Source organism: Accipiter gentilis, chromosome 23 (genome assembly GCF_929443795.1).
Source record: "Accipiter gentilis chromosome 23, bAccGen1.1, whole genome shotgun sequence".
In the NCBI taxonomy this organism is placed as follows: domain Eukaryota; kingdom Metazoa; phylum Chordata; class Aves; order Accipitriformes; family Accipitridae; genus Astur; species Astur gentilis.
The window spans coordinates 19,870,001-19,886,265 of NC_064902.1; the positions used below are offsets into that span (position 1 = coordinate 19,870,001).

At 44.8% G+C, this 16,265-nt stretch overlaps 1 protein-coding gene across 9 annotated transcripts in view; it reads right to left on the minus strand.

Annotated features, from left to right (window-relative positions):
* Positions 1 to 16,265, minus strand: part of FOXP1 (forkhead box P1) — a 392,520-nt gene that overhangs the window by 191,281 nt on the left and 184,974 nt on the right. The window contains exon 4 of one of the 9 annotated variants that reach the window (XM_049827077.1): positions 5,174 to 5,272. The exons of the other annotated variants lie outside the window; for them this stretch is intronic. The gene's annotated coding sequence lies outside the window, so the exon portion shown is untranslated. The remainder of the gene's footprint in view (positions 1 to 5,173; positions 5,273 to 16,265) is intronic. 9 annotated transcript variants of the gene reach the window in all.

Below are 16,265 nucleotides of genomic sequence, written 5' to 3' on the forward strand. Positions count from 1 at the left end.
CTCGCATAGCCACACCTAAGATTTGAGTGATGGTATATACAGAAACAGCTTTGTATCACAAAACAGTGAGTAAAAACCCAGCAGCGAAAAGATCACCACATAAACCCAGAACTGCCATACTACTCTCTTAGCAGCAGTCAGTGGGCAGCTGAAAACCACTCGTTTATTCTGTTAACAAATAACATTTTCAAAAAGATCCTTGAAAATGAGTGTTTTCACGACTGGCATCGCTACAGCAGGGCACACAGCTGCTGGAGGTCTTTGCTTTTGCAACTGAGCATCGTAGGCAATTTTGAGCATGGATGGCTCAGATGAGCATGTTGGCTGCACGCAGTAAAACTCATGTGAGTAATCCTCTGTTTCTAGCAAGTTATACCTTATTAGGAGAGGTCTGCAAGAAACAAGGAAAAAAAAACCTGTCTTGCCCAAGAACATGACTGTTAACAAGAGCCTATCAAACCCCAGGCCTCCTCTTGCCTTGCTGAAAAGCAAAAGCAAGTTTTCAGAACAGCTTTTGCTCTGTAATGGATCATTTCTGCAAAAATCAGGACTCGAAAATCAGTCGACAGCCACAAAAATTCCTTAGTTCTCGGAGACAATTTCATTTCGAATAGCTTATTTCCGTAAGCAGAGCATGAAGCAATTTCACTCAACCTGACAAATAAGTAAGGCCAAGGATGTTGCATTTAAAATTCAGAGATAACTAAAGAGAAGAAAAATTATATTTAGACATGATAGGACCTGGAAACAGGTTCTCTTCCACTCTCATGCTGAAGCTAAACAGCCATGATATGATCAAACAAGTTTTCACTTTTGCCTTGTAAATAAAATCAAAGGGCAACAGTCCCTTTTTCTCTGACGTCTGTAGTTAATAAAGAAAGAATAAACATTACCTACTCTTACATGAGGAGGGAGGAGAAGAGAACATTTCTTAATCTCTTTCCAAAGAGGATTAATCCGCAGCATATTTCCACCCCAAAGACTAATGAAACGAAACGTTTTTCCTGCAATTTTCTAGAGGGGGTGTTCTAACATATCAAAGCCTCTCATGCGAGTGAAGCTCACCCGCGTGCGTTACAAAGCCCACAGCCTTCAGGTGCGACGCCACGCTGAAACACAGCCGGAGCTTCGGCTGCATGGGAGGAAGGAGAGCTTCTACCCTGCAGGTGAAAAACAAAAGCTCGCAACATATATCTGAGGGATACCAAATGCCTCACGACCACGAGTTAATTAGGGCTTGCAACAGCTCTACGAAGTAGATGAGCTGTTACTACGGGAGCTTGTAGGGTGCAGGAAGGCTAAAGCCCCCATTCATGGGAGAGTTCAATGTGTGATGGGGCCGAGTGTGTATTGAAGCATTTACCGATTCCAAGAGACCTAGCTAACGTAACTGGAGAAGTCAAGGGAGGAGCTGGGATAAGGCACCCATGTCCCCTGCCATGCCTCTAAGCCACTCGCGGGAAGGAACAGGATGAGGAAGCTATTTTCAGCCCCGGTATCTGGAGCTTATAAACACCCACTGAAAATGCAATGCCTTGTCAAAACAGGTGAGAGTCAATGCCTGCTGACATTCCCATTCCTCCGAAGAACTCAGCCACGAGATAGGGGGGTTTTACTACTATTTTTGAGCAGAATATTTACACATCTGACTCTAAATAGGCTTTGGCATTTCTGCAAAGGGACCAAATGCACGACCTCACGATCTTGAAGAGCGGTGGGAGCAGCCCAGCTGCCCTCACCCTTCCTCCGGAGAGGCATCTGTAGCAAGGCAGGCAGACCACAGGGAATGGGTTTAGGAGGGACGGATCCTTAAAAATACAGTATTTTCTCCAAGGAACCAGAAAGGAAGAAGATGGCTACAGCAAAAAGGTCGAGGAACAAGAGAAGTGCCCAGGCAAGACCCAGCGAGGGGAAGCGAGGATGAGCGGAGCCTGCAGAAGGGTTTATGTTGCCTTTGAAGAGAACTATTCACGCTGTCAGGTAAAACTGAGAATCTAACCCGTGGGAGGACAGAAGATGCTACCTTGAAGAATCTGACTATTACAGGATTAACAGCTACAATCCTTCCCTCTGAGGACACCGAATGCCAAAATCTGGCCTGAGGCTTTTAGGTGCTGAGGTTTGTCCAGGCGTGTCGGTAGGAACTCTACAACATACAGAGGAGAATACTGTCCAAACCTGTATTATCTAAACATAGGTGTCGTTAAAATATTAAATATTTCGGGGCGGGCGGGGGGGGGGGGGGAGGTGGCGGGCAGAATACAGAGGAATACGAAGCCAAAATACACACACTTCCTTTGGGAGTAAAATGTGCCCCTCAGACACTTCAATTCTACTGTACAATGTATTTATACCATGTTTAAAAAACATTTGTCAAGCATATAAAAAAACCCAGAAGTTCACTGTCACACAGCTTAATTCCCTATATTCTGCCTACAGGCATACATAGGGCCAGTTTGTTAGGGGGTGGAGGTGTGTAGCAAAGCACAATCTAGCGAGACACGACACCATAACGGTGAACAATAAAAGCAAGTGCAGCATATGTGCTGGACATTTGGTGAAAATAACCCAGCTACAGCTCCGACTTTGGTAAATTTTCTTGTGCATAAGTTGGTAATTCAGTTTCTGCTGTGATTCAGCTCAGGCAACAATTAGGTTGTTCGCAACCCCTCTAATTATTATTTATTTAGGAACGCAGAGATTCTAGGAAATATACCTTTACATTTCAACTCTCTTTTTCTATAGACCCCAACCAGCTGTAATCTGGGGGTTTTCTTCTTTGCTTCTCTTAGTGTTAAGGCTTTTTCTCTGTCTAGCTGCTAAGATTCTCCCTGGCTATAAGATCTGAAATGGTAGCAATAATTATATTTCCTATTTTATTACTTGTAATTGCGCCTTTGATCAGAATCCTATGCCGTTTAACCACATTTATATGGTCATCCCGCACACGGGTTCTAAATACAGAACAAGCCATTTTCCCAGGGAAAACTACAGGAGCTGGGTTTCCCTTTACTGCACACACATGGAATCCCGTACATTTGGCACCAATTTAGCTTATTATCATTTCATTCTTCCTTTTCATATTTGTTTCATTGTAAAAGCAATGTAAAGTTCCCCATTCGCCAGGAAAGACTGCTCGTTCCTTTGTATTGGCTTCCTTCACCCAGCCCGTAGCGCATCCACCCAAATTCAACCTTGCCTTTGCAAAAGGAGACACCAACAAACGCAAGAAATATCCCACAGCTGGAAGGGGTGAACTATGGGTCTCTAAGCTTTGCTGAACGTACACTGAAAGCCTTACCTCAACGTGAAGCCTAGGAAACTTTTCATACACAACCTTCTTGGGCCTCCCAAAGTCCAAGGGTAAATTCTGTTTGCAAAGAAGCAGGCGAGTCTCCCCAGCTGGCAGACTGCCTCCAGGTTGGTCTTGCACAGGCATCTGTGCAAGGAGCACAAGACTGGTTGCCCCATCTCTGACAGCTCTGGCCTTGGCCACCAAGCATGCATTTGTTGGAGCCACATCAAGAAACCTTCCTTGCTTGTGGCTGGCCTTTGCATGCTGCATCCCTGCAGCAGAAGAGCACAGGGCCAGCAGACACTGCCCTTCCCCCGTGCAAAACAGAAGACCATTGCCTGGGACCATATGGTTGTTAATAATGGTAAAACCCTGACGAACTTTAGAGAACTCAAACAGAGCTGCTTTTGATTTAGGCCGTGCACCTGAAAGCAGCATTTGTTTCAGTCAGCTTCCTCAAAGTGATGGTCTCAGGAAACTACATAAGCAGCCCAGCTCAAGAATTTGCAGTTCTTTGGAAAAAACATGGTCTTTTGAAAGGCCATCCTTAGGGTAAGTGTTTGATTTGGAGGAGAAGTCAATGCAAAGCCAAATTCAACACAACCAGAGCTGAAGACCCGTACCTGAAGCAGGCATATGTCGCAGGGAAGAGCCGGTGACCGTGCAGCGTGTGGATACCAACACTGCTGCCCCATACAGTCCCCAGGTGGTACAGGCAGAAGAGAAGCCAAGGAAGGGGCTGAGTGAGTGGTTTATCCCAAGTCCTTTTACTAACAACTTTGCTTGATAGACTTGACTCTTCTGTTGAAGCATGTTTTTTCAATGCAATTTCATCACATTGCTTTGTCTACTCAGCCAGTTTAGACAGACATTCATATTCTCCAGTCACAGGAAAAAATGCTGCTGGAAGTGGGTATGTGCAGCCAAAAAAACTAAAGGCTTATAGGTTAAAGAAACCCCAACAGCTACTTGACTTGTACTATTTTAGTTTTTGCACACACAGGACCAGTAGCAACAGGCAGGCTCACAGGGACTTCTAAAACATCACCCTTTTCAGGATGCTCTCTGTGCAAGCCAGCCGCCTGCCATTGGGCTGAACTGCTAGGAGGGTCTCTCACGCAGGAAAACTAAAGCAGCTGTGGATACGTCCCTGGGTTTCTCATCACAGATACCTGTCCACCATCTACAGCCACAAAAAGATGCGTTTACAAATGGGAACAAACTGACAAGCACGGGAACAGGGAATCTTCTCACTCCAAAACTTAGAGCCAGCTTGGTTCAGTCGGACTTGGAAGGGCAACAGCTTGGCACTTGGGTAATTTCAATGACAGACAACTGTTCTCCTTAGCTATTGGTAAATACAATCACAAATTCCTAGAGCTTTTTCTCTGGATACCAGTAAGAGACTCTATGCTGAAAAGCATTACAGAGATAGAGATCAGAGGTCTATTTTTGTTTCTATGTCTTGACGCCCATGACTTTGATGGGGTAAGTATATTAGCATATGATAAATTACTCTTTAATCTGTTGTAGTTAGAATTCTAGAGAGAGGTTCAGTGGCTTTGCTCTCAACCATAAGTATTTCTGTGAAGAAACACTTGTTTTGCTGGAAAAGGGTAAGAACAAAGCTATTTGTAAACAAAGCTGTAAAAGGAGAAATGCATCTCCCATGAAGCTCAAAACTCCCTGAAATAACTTTCTGCAGAGAGCTACCATTACCCAATGTGAAGAACTTCTTTGAACCCAGCCATCCTGAATTACACAGAAACACTCAAACAGGGCTGCACAGCACATCATCTGAACTAGTATCGCTTTTAATTTCCCACCCGATTGGGTTGAAAAGGTTCGTATGTTGGAAGTGTGGAAGGAGAAACTTACTGAAAATTGCAATCCAGGATCAGATTAAAGAGGGAGGATGATACAGGGAAAATCTTCTTCATAAACGAGTTTCTTTATCCAGAATAAACTCAAAAGTTCCTGTGAGGGGAGGAAGGATATGTGTTTCATTAGGAAAAAGAGGGTACAAAAAACTATGCCTGAAACCTCCTTTGTGAAGACAACTCTTACAACACAGCTTCTTTAAGGGCAAGGTATTGAAATCACTTTGGAAGAAATATTTTTATCTCCCAAGAAGATTAACGCTGAGGTTTCTGCACAGCACACCGTATCACTGTTACATCCATGGAACGCTAAAAAGCGCCAAAAGAGACTCTCTTACCCCACCTCTCAAGTCTATCCTACCATCATCTGTCTGCTTGGGCCAGAAATCTTGCCATGACCCAGGAGAGAGATGCTCAGCATACTCATTCCTACAGAAGCTGAAGACACAACACCTTTGCAGCCTGTGACATCCTAAAGCAATAGATAGATTATCTGTAGAAGAAAGAGAAAGGGTTGAACTACAGGAAACTGCTAAAATAGATGAAGTCAAGAACTCTTTTTTCATGAGCTTTAAAGGCTGAAATTATCCACTACTATGCTAGAGTATTTCTGACCTCTGGAGTTCCTGGGGAGAGCTCGGTCTGCATTGCTCTGTGTTGCGAGAAACCCTTTCTCTCCCTGCGCCCTTGGGTGGAGTCAGCTTGTACCCGGTTTCATCAGCAACCTGAGCAGCTCCAGGCTCGGAGCACAAAGGGCAAGGGAATGGCTGCTGGGTTTTGTCGCCCATGTATACTCATGTACGAACCCCGTGTCTGGGCTGACAGCCTCAGAGAAGGAACTAGGGAAGCCTTTCCTCTCCCAGGCACATTTTGCTTCAGAGGTGAACCCCAAGATTTGACACTGCACTCTGATGTAGCCCACCCTGAAGAACTGGCTGGAATATGTCACCACCGCAGCTCTCGTGTTATGGGCAAAAAGCAACGGCTCTGTGAAAGCCAAGAACCACGCCACGCTCTGTGCTTGCACTTGTCCCCATGGATGCTCTTCCTTGCACTGGCCACGCCTTGAAGAGTACACGAGAGGAACCGAAATCCTACATGCCAGCACAGTTGGTGGCCAGAGCAGTAGGCTTGTTAGGAACGATTACCGTGGTTTTGACCCAGAAGCAGGGGGTACAAATTCAGCAGCGCAGTTAGATTGCCGCCAGGCAGTGCTTCGCTGCAGCACGGCCACAGCCAGCACATGTGCATGGTCAGGCTACCATGGAACGGCTGCTGGAAAACAAAATGGCATGTGAGAAATGCAGCACTGAGACCAAGTGTAGGCGAGAACCATAAAAACTGAAGTCTCATTAACCGCTGGACAGTTGGTAAACAGCGGACCCTCCCATTTGTTTGCTGCGTACCGTAAAGGGGTGGAGGCGGGGGTGACGTGTGTGCTTTGGAAATCGGCAGTTTTTACACTATTCACCCAGGAAGTTATTAACTTGCATGTTTGTGGGCAACTGCACAAGCTATTTTTGGTCATGGGACCCTGTGTAAGGAAAGGATTGCAAGGTTTTAATAATGATCTTTAGTTAACTTGGTTACCCACACAACAATGGCTTTCCGAGAGGCCAACTGCTGCTAAAAACTTGAGACAGGCTTTACTTCCAGAGGTATTAAACTATGAAAATATCTAACCATAATAGTAAGCAGCTATAAAAAGAGCCCTGTTTATTTCACATGATTTCTTTGTATGCCACAGTGTTATGAGAATACTTTAGCTCAATGACAACATGGTAAATTAGAAAAGATTAACCATTTAAGTCAGCACTTACGCAGTTCATTTTTGCTTGGTGTTGGTGACTTTTATTCATTCCAAACCCAGGTTTTCACTAGTATCAGCAGGCATAACAACATACGAATACCATTTTTTTAAATTTAAATTCAAAATTAACCTGGTATTAAGTTCAACTCATGTAAAGGGCCACGAAAGGAGAAACAGAGGATTAAACAGAATGAAAAAAAACAATAATGCAGACTTCAATTCTGCGTCGCTGTACATCACATGGGTAGATTTGGAGCCCACATACCCCATCTGAGAAATAATCTGCTATCTCCCATCTCTACAATATTGTAAATTGTATCCAATAACTTTTCTGCAACAGTGGAGCATCACAGAGTATCCTACAGAGAAGGTCAAACCCTCTGTGTTCTACTATAGGGCTATGATGGTGTTTTGGCTTACTCCCGAGAAACACTGTAAGGCCTTACTGAATCCCTTCCACTACTAGGGCGCACCGAGAAAAAGGGGGAAAAATAAAGATTGCATTTGTTTCTGGGAAGACCCGCACCGCTCCACGGAGAGGACACTTCCACCCTTGTTAATCCCGGCTTCTTAAAGCAACACTCAGTAAGATAATGAATCCTTTAAATGTTACATCTTGTGTCTTGCATTATTGTGGTGCAGCAACTCTCCACATCAAACAGTCATCAGCACTATTACAAAGTGGGCTTATAAGAGACTGGCTGAAAAGGCGCTGTGTGAAAAGAAGTGGAAAATTAAAGCTGAAGCAGCCGAAGAAAGGGCTTAATTTACTGGCATGTACAGTATGCAAATGAGATTACTCTCAGCTTAACTGCATCATTTATGTCCATAATAACGGCATCATCATTACAGGGCTCAAATTAAATTACACCATAATTAGCATATCAAAGTGATTGGTTAAAGTTTAAAACAAATACCCAATTTTGTTAATGAACAGCTGTAATTGTCATGTACACTTCAATGAAAACTCCCTAAACAAATATATGTTTTAGAACAGAGAAAGATTTTGAAGCAGACAGGTCTGCAGCGGAGGTAAATTGCCTAAAAAAGAATGACACAGACTATTCTATTAATGTTAATATATGCTCATCGTTTTCAGGTAATAAAACATTCTATCAAAACAAGCCTTCGCTTCGTATTTTTTGCCTCTCCGACTCCGCCGCCGCACTGGCAAGTGTCAGAGGGGAGATGTGTCGGCCGTGCCCAGCCTGCCCCACGCACGGGACGTGCAGGGCACCGCAGCCCCCACCCACCCACCCACGCGTGGCGAGGGTGAGAAGGGAGGAAGAAGAAGATGTCTTGCTCGTTCTACCCTGTAGACCAGGGCTGGAGTAAGCCGATGACATGATAACACATTAGGCAGCCTACAATTCAATTTACTCTAATCTAATCATAGCTACGCAGCAGTTTCAGAGGTGGAACTGCACCAGAGAAGTTTTTGCTGTTCTCGTCTCATTAAAATAAATAGGGAGGTGGGACCAGCGGGTTTGTCACTGTCAGCCTGACAGCCAGCAATACATTTCCATAGATCCATCACTACAAATGAACACAGTAAATACACAGTTTAAACACTCCTGAGGCAGAAGGAGCTTTAACACGGGAGCAAGCCCGCTCTGTGGTATTTTAACAGCACAGGTGAGCTCTAGCTGGTTGGTAGGAACCCTACGGGTACCAGGCCAGAGGAGCCCAGTGCCACCTTGCACACGCAGAGGACAATAATCCCTCTACGTCCCCCAAAATGTTTACACTGATATATTTGATTATGTATTACCCAGTATTATAGGAAGCGACACAGGGAAGTATATTTTCTGCGAAAATTGGGAATGCACTTTCAAATATACTTAACAAGGAAATTGAATGTCTTATTAAATCCGTATTATCAAAACACTGTTCAAAAATTTAAAGAAAGTAGCTTTTCATTTTATTCATCGAGGAATCCATTAAAGCCTAAGCTCTGAAGTAGTATGTAAATTATGTGCCTTTCAAGGTAGAGCTAGGGCAAATTCACTCCATCAACTAATGATGAACCTCATTATGTGCAGGGAGTATTCATAATGAGGAAACAAGCCACCCGCCATTCCATGTTCTAACATAAATCCCTGTAAAATGTGAATATCTCCACGTCTAATTAAAGGCTACTAATTCCTATCATCCCCTACATGGCCCAAAAAGCAAAAACTAGAAATGCGTTTAAAAAGGCACCCTGTCATTTTACAAAACACGTTTATTTGTGTTTATCGCCAGCGAGTTGCAATGTAGTTTTTTAAGAAAAATCAATCCCAGCTTTATAGGATAAAAGTTTGGGGACAAAAAAGTTTATTTACATTATGTGACTTGGTCTTACATTCTAAAAAGAGTTTCTGATTAGCACAGGTCAGGCTGCAGAGCTCAACAGAAAAAATAAATAAGGCAGAGAAAAGAAATCTCCAGGAATACGTAAGAAATAATATTTTAAGGGAAAAAAAAGAAAAAAGAAAAAAAAAAGAAGGGAAGAACAGCTCAACTATCCAGGTTTGCTATGGAACTAAGACTTTCTAAAAAAAAAAAAAAAAATTAAAAAAAAAAAAAATCTGAAGATCCCATAATAACTAGGGAAGGCAGGCAGCAGAGTCAGGAAGAGGGAGAGCCAATTAAGCAACCAAGTACACAACAGGTATTTAAAAGATTTTTTGAATGATACTCAATTTAGGAAGAAGCTGCTTCCCTTCTGAAATCCTGTAAGAATTAGGGATTGAAGACAATGCTGTGTAATACAGGCTGGAAGAAAAGTGCTCTTCCACAGACTTACCTAGATTTGATATTTATACCTACAAGCGCAGTGTCCGCTCACACGATCAAAACCGTATTTCTTATTAAGTTACATAATACCCATCGTATCTATCACTGTGAATTCATTTGCTCTTGCACTGAATTATGGATTTGCTCTCTGTACTTCCCAGCACAAAAGTGGACAGGTTTGCCGACTCCCCTGAACAGAAGATGCACCACTGTTTCGTTTTTACTGCTCTGTATTAATATTTTCCTATGTTTTCAAAACAAAGCGAGACACACTGCAAAGCCTAAGAGTGTTTCAGTTTGCAGGAAAAGCAAAGCATCCACTGAAGCTGAATAACATACAGGCTTAAAAAAAAAAAAAAAAAAAAAAAAAAAAAAAAAAAAGAAGGGGAAAGGAAAGGAAAAAGATGACATAAAGGGATGGTTTAAGAAATGTGATAACTCCTCACAGGGCACAGAAGCACTTGGACAGTCACAGAAAAGGCTGCGGTACCTTCAGATTATGTCAACCGAAAAGTTGAAATCCTCGTGTAAAAATACCCCTCACGTTTCATCCCTCGAAAAGCTTATTTGGAATTCATAGAAATTCATAGCTGCTAAGAGGAATATGTGCACATAAAATCACAAATGCCAAAAAAAAAATAAAAATCAATATTTAAAAGAATAAAATAGAGCACACAGATTAAAGTATTTTAGCAACGCAAATTTTCTAGAAATAGCAGGGCATTTTACGGGGGGAGGGGGGGAAGGGGGGGGGGGGGAGGGGGCTCCAGCTTCTTTAAGTTGCATAAAAATAAAACTACGCTCCATAAAGCTGCTCCCCTGCACGCCCGCTCATTCCTCGACTCCACCGAGGGGGTTTGGTGGTGGGTTGTTGTTCTTTTTTTTTTCTTTATTTCTTTTTTTTTTTTTTTTTTTTCCTTCCCCTTCTCCTTTTAGGTCAACCAGTCACTGCACTGGGAAGACAACCCTCCAAAAATAACTTGTCCCTCCCCCGGAGCGCGGAGTTGAACAACCTACCTTTGTTCTGGCGCTGCAGATAACAACCCGGCACCGCCGCGGGAGCCGCCGCCGCCGCCGCTCAGCGGGGCGGCCCGGGGGGCTCCGCCGGGCGGCACCTGGCGCTGCGCGGCGCTGCGCGCCCGCGGACCCGGCCCGCCGCGGGGAGGGCCCCCTCCGCGCTTTCCCCCCCCCCCTCCCTCAAACCCCCCCGCCTCCCCCCCGCCCCGTCCCCACTCGCAGAGCCGGGGAGACGATCGCGTCCAGCGCGCCCCGTCGCCAAACACCCCCCCCCCCCACCCCCCCCGCCGCCTCCTCCGCGCCAGGCACCGCGCAGGTTACATACGGGGGGGGCCGGGTGCCGGGAAGGAAGAGTTCTGCAGGATTTATTTGACACTTATTTTCCGGGCAGCCCTTTTGTGGAGTTGCGCCGTTTGTTTCTTATTGTCTGAGCAGCAGTTGGAAGCGTCTCCCCGAGGGGGCCCCTCAGCCCGGCTCGGCCGCTTTGACAGGGAGGTAACCATATTAGGATGTGTATGGCAAAGTAAACAATAACATAGTTGCAATGAAATGGAAATTTTTTTTTTCCTTTTTTTTTTTTTTCCCCCCAGCTAATGGTGTTGGTGTCAGTCCTGTTTTTAGCCCTTTCCCGCTAGTTTTGTTTTCCAGCTGAAACAGGCCATCTTCTTTACAAAATTCAAAAAAAAAAAAAAAAAAATTAAAAAATAAATAAATAAATAACAAGAAAGAGGGGGGAGGCAAGCGGTACCAGCTTCCCAACTGCTCACTGCGAGACTGCTGAAAATGTTTTGGGTCACAGCGGGGAAAAGGAGGGGGAGCGCTTTTGACGTCCAAATAAAGACATGTCAGTTTAATCATTAGGGGGAAAAAAACCCCAACCCAAATACGATAATGCCCGCGTGCATTTCCGAGACCCACGGCAGAACGAGGGGCTGAGTGGGGATGGGGAGGATAGGCACTAAAATTGCAGTTTTGAAAGCAGGGGGCAAGGAGATTAGAAAAGTCCAGTCGCGTTTTACACAATCGCAGCGAACTGGTGGGATGAGCCAAGTTGTGCAAACCCCTGCAAGTCTGCTGGCTTTAAAGCTTTGAAATCGCTAGTTTTACAGGATAAAGCACTTTAAGCAAATTGTAAAATGCAGGTGTCAAGTTATTCGGTTTAATCAGAAACAGAGCTCAGAGCAGTCGCCATGCAAAGGTTCTCCGACCAGCACGGTCGAGAGAAAAGTTCTGCAGCAGGAAAACACTTTTAAGTCGAACAGTATTATTTTAATACCTCGAGCCCACGTCCTAAGCGAATTACCAAGAACAACAAGTGTAGCATCTCCTCGCACCGAGGGACGAGGCAGCTGCTGGCGAGCGCTGCATGCCGAGGCTCAGCACTAGCAGTCAGCCTGCGAGGGAATTACAGCTATGAGACGAACAAGTTTGCACGTCTTGGTGACAGCGGATCGGGGCAGCTCTCTGGTGCAACAGCCCAACACAAGCTGTCGAACTGTTCGTACCACCGGTTAGCATCCTCCACCGCTCAACGGCCGGCAAAATGGAGCGCTCCCCGGGAAAGGGCTGACAAAATAGATCGCTGATGCTCTCTGTCTGTACCAGGCACCGGCACGATAAGATACGCCACGAGGAGAGGTTTAAGGTAGATAGGCAAACAAAGTTGCTATGAGATCACGCGCTTAATTTAGAACAAAGGCAATGTTTTTCTGACAAATATGATGCACACTTACTCTGCCAAACTCGCTCATACTCGGCTAATCCGCAGCAATCAGAACATCAGTGTTGACATCTAATGGTACCTACAAGCATCTCTCTCTGCCTTTCCCCATGGCATAAGCCTGCTCCGCTAACACGCTTTAAATTTTTCCAACCATCTTGTTTAACCTAAACATCTATACAATTACACAGCGTGTTACTCATCTGTGCTGCGTGTGCAACCCCCCCAACAAAAATAAAAAGTTAACTTAACAGGCTGATATCAAAATCAATAAATCACACGACCAAGTAGCAGTTCAAAAGTTCAAAGACATGATGGCCAGTTCACTACGTCGCAGCACTCAACCAATAATAACTTGACTCCATCAGTCCTCATAGTATAGACAATTTCATAGCATCATTTTCATTAGCCTGTCTCACTGAAAATTGCTAGCTATTTATGTATACGCTAAAATAAATTAGCCATTTCATCGAGCACTGTGATTCTTATAAAATACATTAACACAATACTCAATTTTCCAGTTGGAGTAAATAAATAAATCAATAAATTCAATACAGAGTAATGTTGTTTTTTTTATTTTTTATTTTACTGTGGAGCTTCAGCTCTCAGCATAAGTGTTTTTATTGGGTTTATTTGTTTCAATAAAAATTGAAATGGGCCAGTGATCTTAGCAGTAAGATCTGGGGGAAAAAAACCAACCCAGCCCTATCTAATATTAAGAAAGTATACTGTGCAGTTCAGCCAACTGGTAATATATAATTTTTGGTCAAAAATCATTTTCATTACAGTTATTAAACAGCCACTCGATTTTGAAAGGTTATTCTCTCCCCTCATGAACCTTCACGAGGAGGAGCCGTACTCTGCAGCCCGGTGAGAAGCCCCTGGGCTCCGGTCCTGCTGAGCCCATCCTGCCGGGCTGGGGGCAACCACGTACCGCTTTGGTACTGCCATGGAAAAATTGGGTGTGGAAAAGTTACCAGCGCTCACGTTTGCTAATTTTAAGCGCTCACAGAGTATTATATGCAGCATGGCTGCAGGTAGAGGTATTTGACATCAGAGATAAGATGGCAGGAGTGGAGGATGGGGGAATGTGGGAGAAGAGTTCACGGACACCCCCAAGAACATGACCCTTTGAGAGGGCTGTTGTCTCTGGCTCTTTAGGTCTATGTTGCCCCGCAAGACATGGCCAGCAGGTTTTATGGCTCGGTGGATCATGGGTAAGATTTGGTTACAACATCCTATGGTGCAGCTCAGTGCATCCTTTGGGGACCTCATATGTGGCTTACGGCGGCTCATGCTCTGCAGAGAAGCACCTTGCTGCGTTAGCAGTCCCCGTGCCTTGGGTAAAACACGCATGGCGTCAGGGGCTGGGCAACAGGACAATTCAGTATTTGGCCCAGCAAAACGCTCACACGTGGACAAGAACCTGGACCACCTCGGTCCTCCTGCTACCGTAACCTCAGACCGACAGAGGCAACCCACCAACTCCTCCAAAAGTCTCATAATCCTGGTAACGCAGCACTTCTCTGCAAGTCTCACACTTCCAGCACAAACCACAGGCTTTACCTGCTCCGTGATGAGGACAAGAACCTACAAGGAACCAGGAAGAAATAAAATATACCCCTTGTGATATGAATCGGTGTTGAATCCAGTCTTAGCAGTGAAAAAACAAATGTATTAACTAACACAGACCATTTAAGCCCATAATGGTTTAACATAATTCCATTTCAAAAGGCTGCATGTGAATAGCGCAGTTTGTAAACTGCTTGGTGGTAACAGGAGGGTACCTCTGGTTCATATTCACTCTTTAACCTAAACAGAGGGAAAGTAAACATCAGGTCTCAATTTTAATGACTGACTATAAATAAAAGCTTTTACGCAAAATGCACAGTTTGCGAAGACAACGATTTTAAGTATGATGTCACTAGCGACCTACTGAACTACATGGCACATGTCAGACAGACGCCTGTTTCTTAAATTGCAATAATAAATTAGTGGCCGCAGAATCTGTTCTGTCAAGAAAACGTGAAGCTTTCCTATTCAGATAAAAGTTTAATGACTGTTTCAGTTTAGGTGCATGAGTTAAGATTACTGTTGATGGGGGGGATCGACAGCAGGGCCAGCTGCTCCGCGCTGTAAATACTGCACGCTGTCAAATGGAGGCTCCTCGGCCACGGCCACGCAGAGGCCACCGCGCTGCTGAGCCTCGCTGCATTAGCACGAAAACACCAGCTGCAAAACCAACGCGTGCAGCTGCAAGTTTCCACAGCGGCTTTTGCTAGTGTCCCCAAAATTCCCTCTCCTCTACCACTGAAGATCAACCTTCTGACCTGACTCTGCAATGAAATGGGCAGGAGCAGGAGGCATTTCTTCTATACCTTAGAGGTGTCGTGGAGCCAAATCACAGGACTTCATGCTCACTCGGGAGTGAGCAGCAAGGCACATCCCATGTGAGTGCAAGAGAAGAGCTTCTCCTTCGTCTTCCTCCAACCCCTGTGCAATATCCCTTCAGCCCAACAGGATCCAAGCCTCTGACACAAATGGAAGGCTTTCGTCTAACTTTACGCTGATTAAAATATTATTGTAAAATACAATACATGCATACTTGTACAGAACCTCCCAGCACTGTGCGTGTGCATGCACACATACAGTATCCTATAGGTGTGACCACTAACAACACCCAATGTACCACATCCCATCTTAATTATCTTGTTTTCAGTTACTAGTAAAATTTGCCAGATTTTAACCATTCACACTGAACATTCCTTGCTGAGCATTCTGCCTTGGGCCAAATTCTGTCAAAAAGCTTTATCCAAAACTCCCGAGATACTCCTGAAAACAGAGACAGGGAACATTGCTGATCTACCTTGGTGAGCAACCCTGATCACCGCTTCCTTGGGAAGCCACCGAGCTCCCACGCGTTGGAGCACAAGTATGAAAACAAGCAGGTGAAAGACTTCAGTGGGAGGTAGGTGGATGGCACCGTTCCCCACCGACTGCCTCCTCCTCCTCCTTCGCCTCCTCCTCCTCTCTGACCCCCAGCCGGCAGGCAGGGGTAGAGGAAGCCACCTGATTTGAATAGAGAGGAGACATCACCAGCTCAGGAAGCAGGAAAACAAGCAGACAGGGACAAGGAGGCCAGAGAGAAATGAACCATGACTGCCTGAGCCTGTCACCCCTCTCATGGCTGGGGTTGCATACATTTTTTTGTCCGTTACAGAGGAACTAGAGGGTTTAGTCCAGTTTGGGACACTTTTGGAGACCTGTAGCTTGGCCAACCTGAGATCAAGTTGTGCAGGTATGTCCAAAGCAAAATCCCCAGCTTCAGTGTGGCCTTCCTCCCCCCATTTCCACACTGTAGCCCCAAAACACGGAAAATCCTAAGGCTGCTTAGCTAACGGGTGTTAAGTGTGTTCTCACACAGCCAGGCAGCATCTATTTCTCTAATCCTGTTCTGAGAAACAGCTGCAAGGTCTTAGTGGAAAGTTCTGGACATAGAAAACTTCAGTCCAACTGGGTTGGCATTTTGTCGTACTGGGAACAACAGGGCTTTTCAACAGGAGGTGTGGGTCACTCGACCCTAGAAGTCTTTTGGTTTGGTTTTGTTTTTTTAAATAGGAACAACATCAGCCTCTTTTTCTCTGTGTCAATAAAGAAAGTAGAAATTAGTTTGGGGGTTTTTTAAACGCTGTTTTGCTGGTTTCCCATGAAACATCAACTTTGTTTTCTCATATATTATCCTATGCACAGAACTGGAAAAAAGCT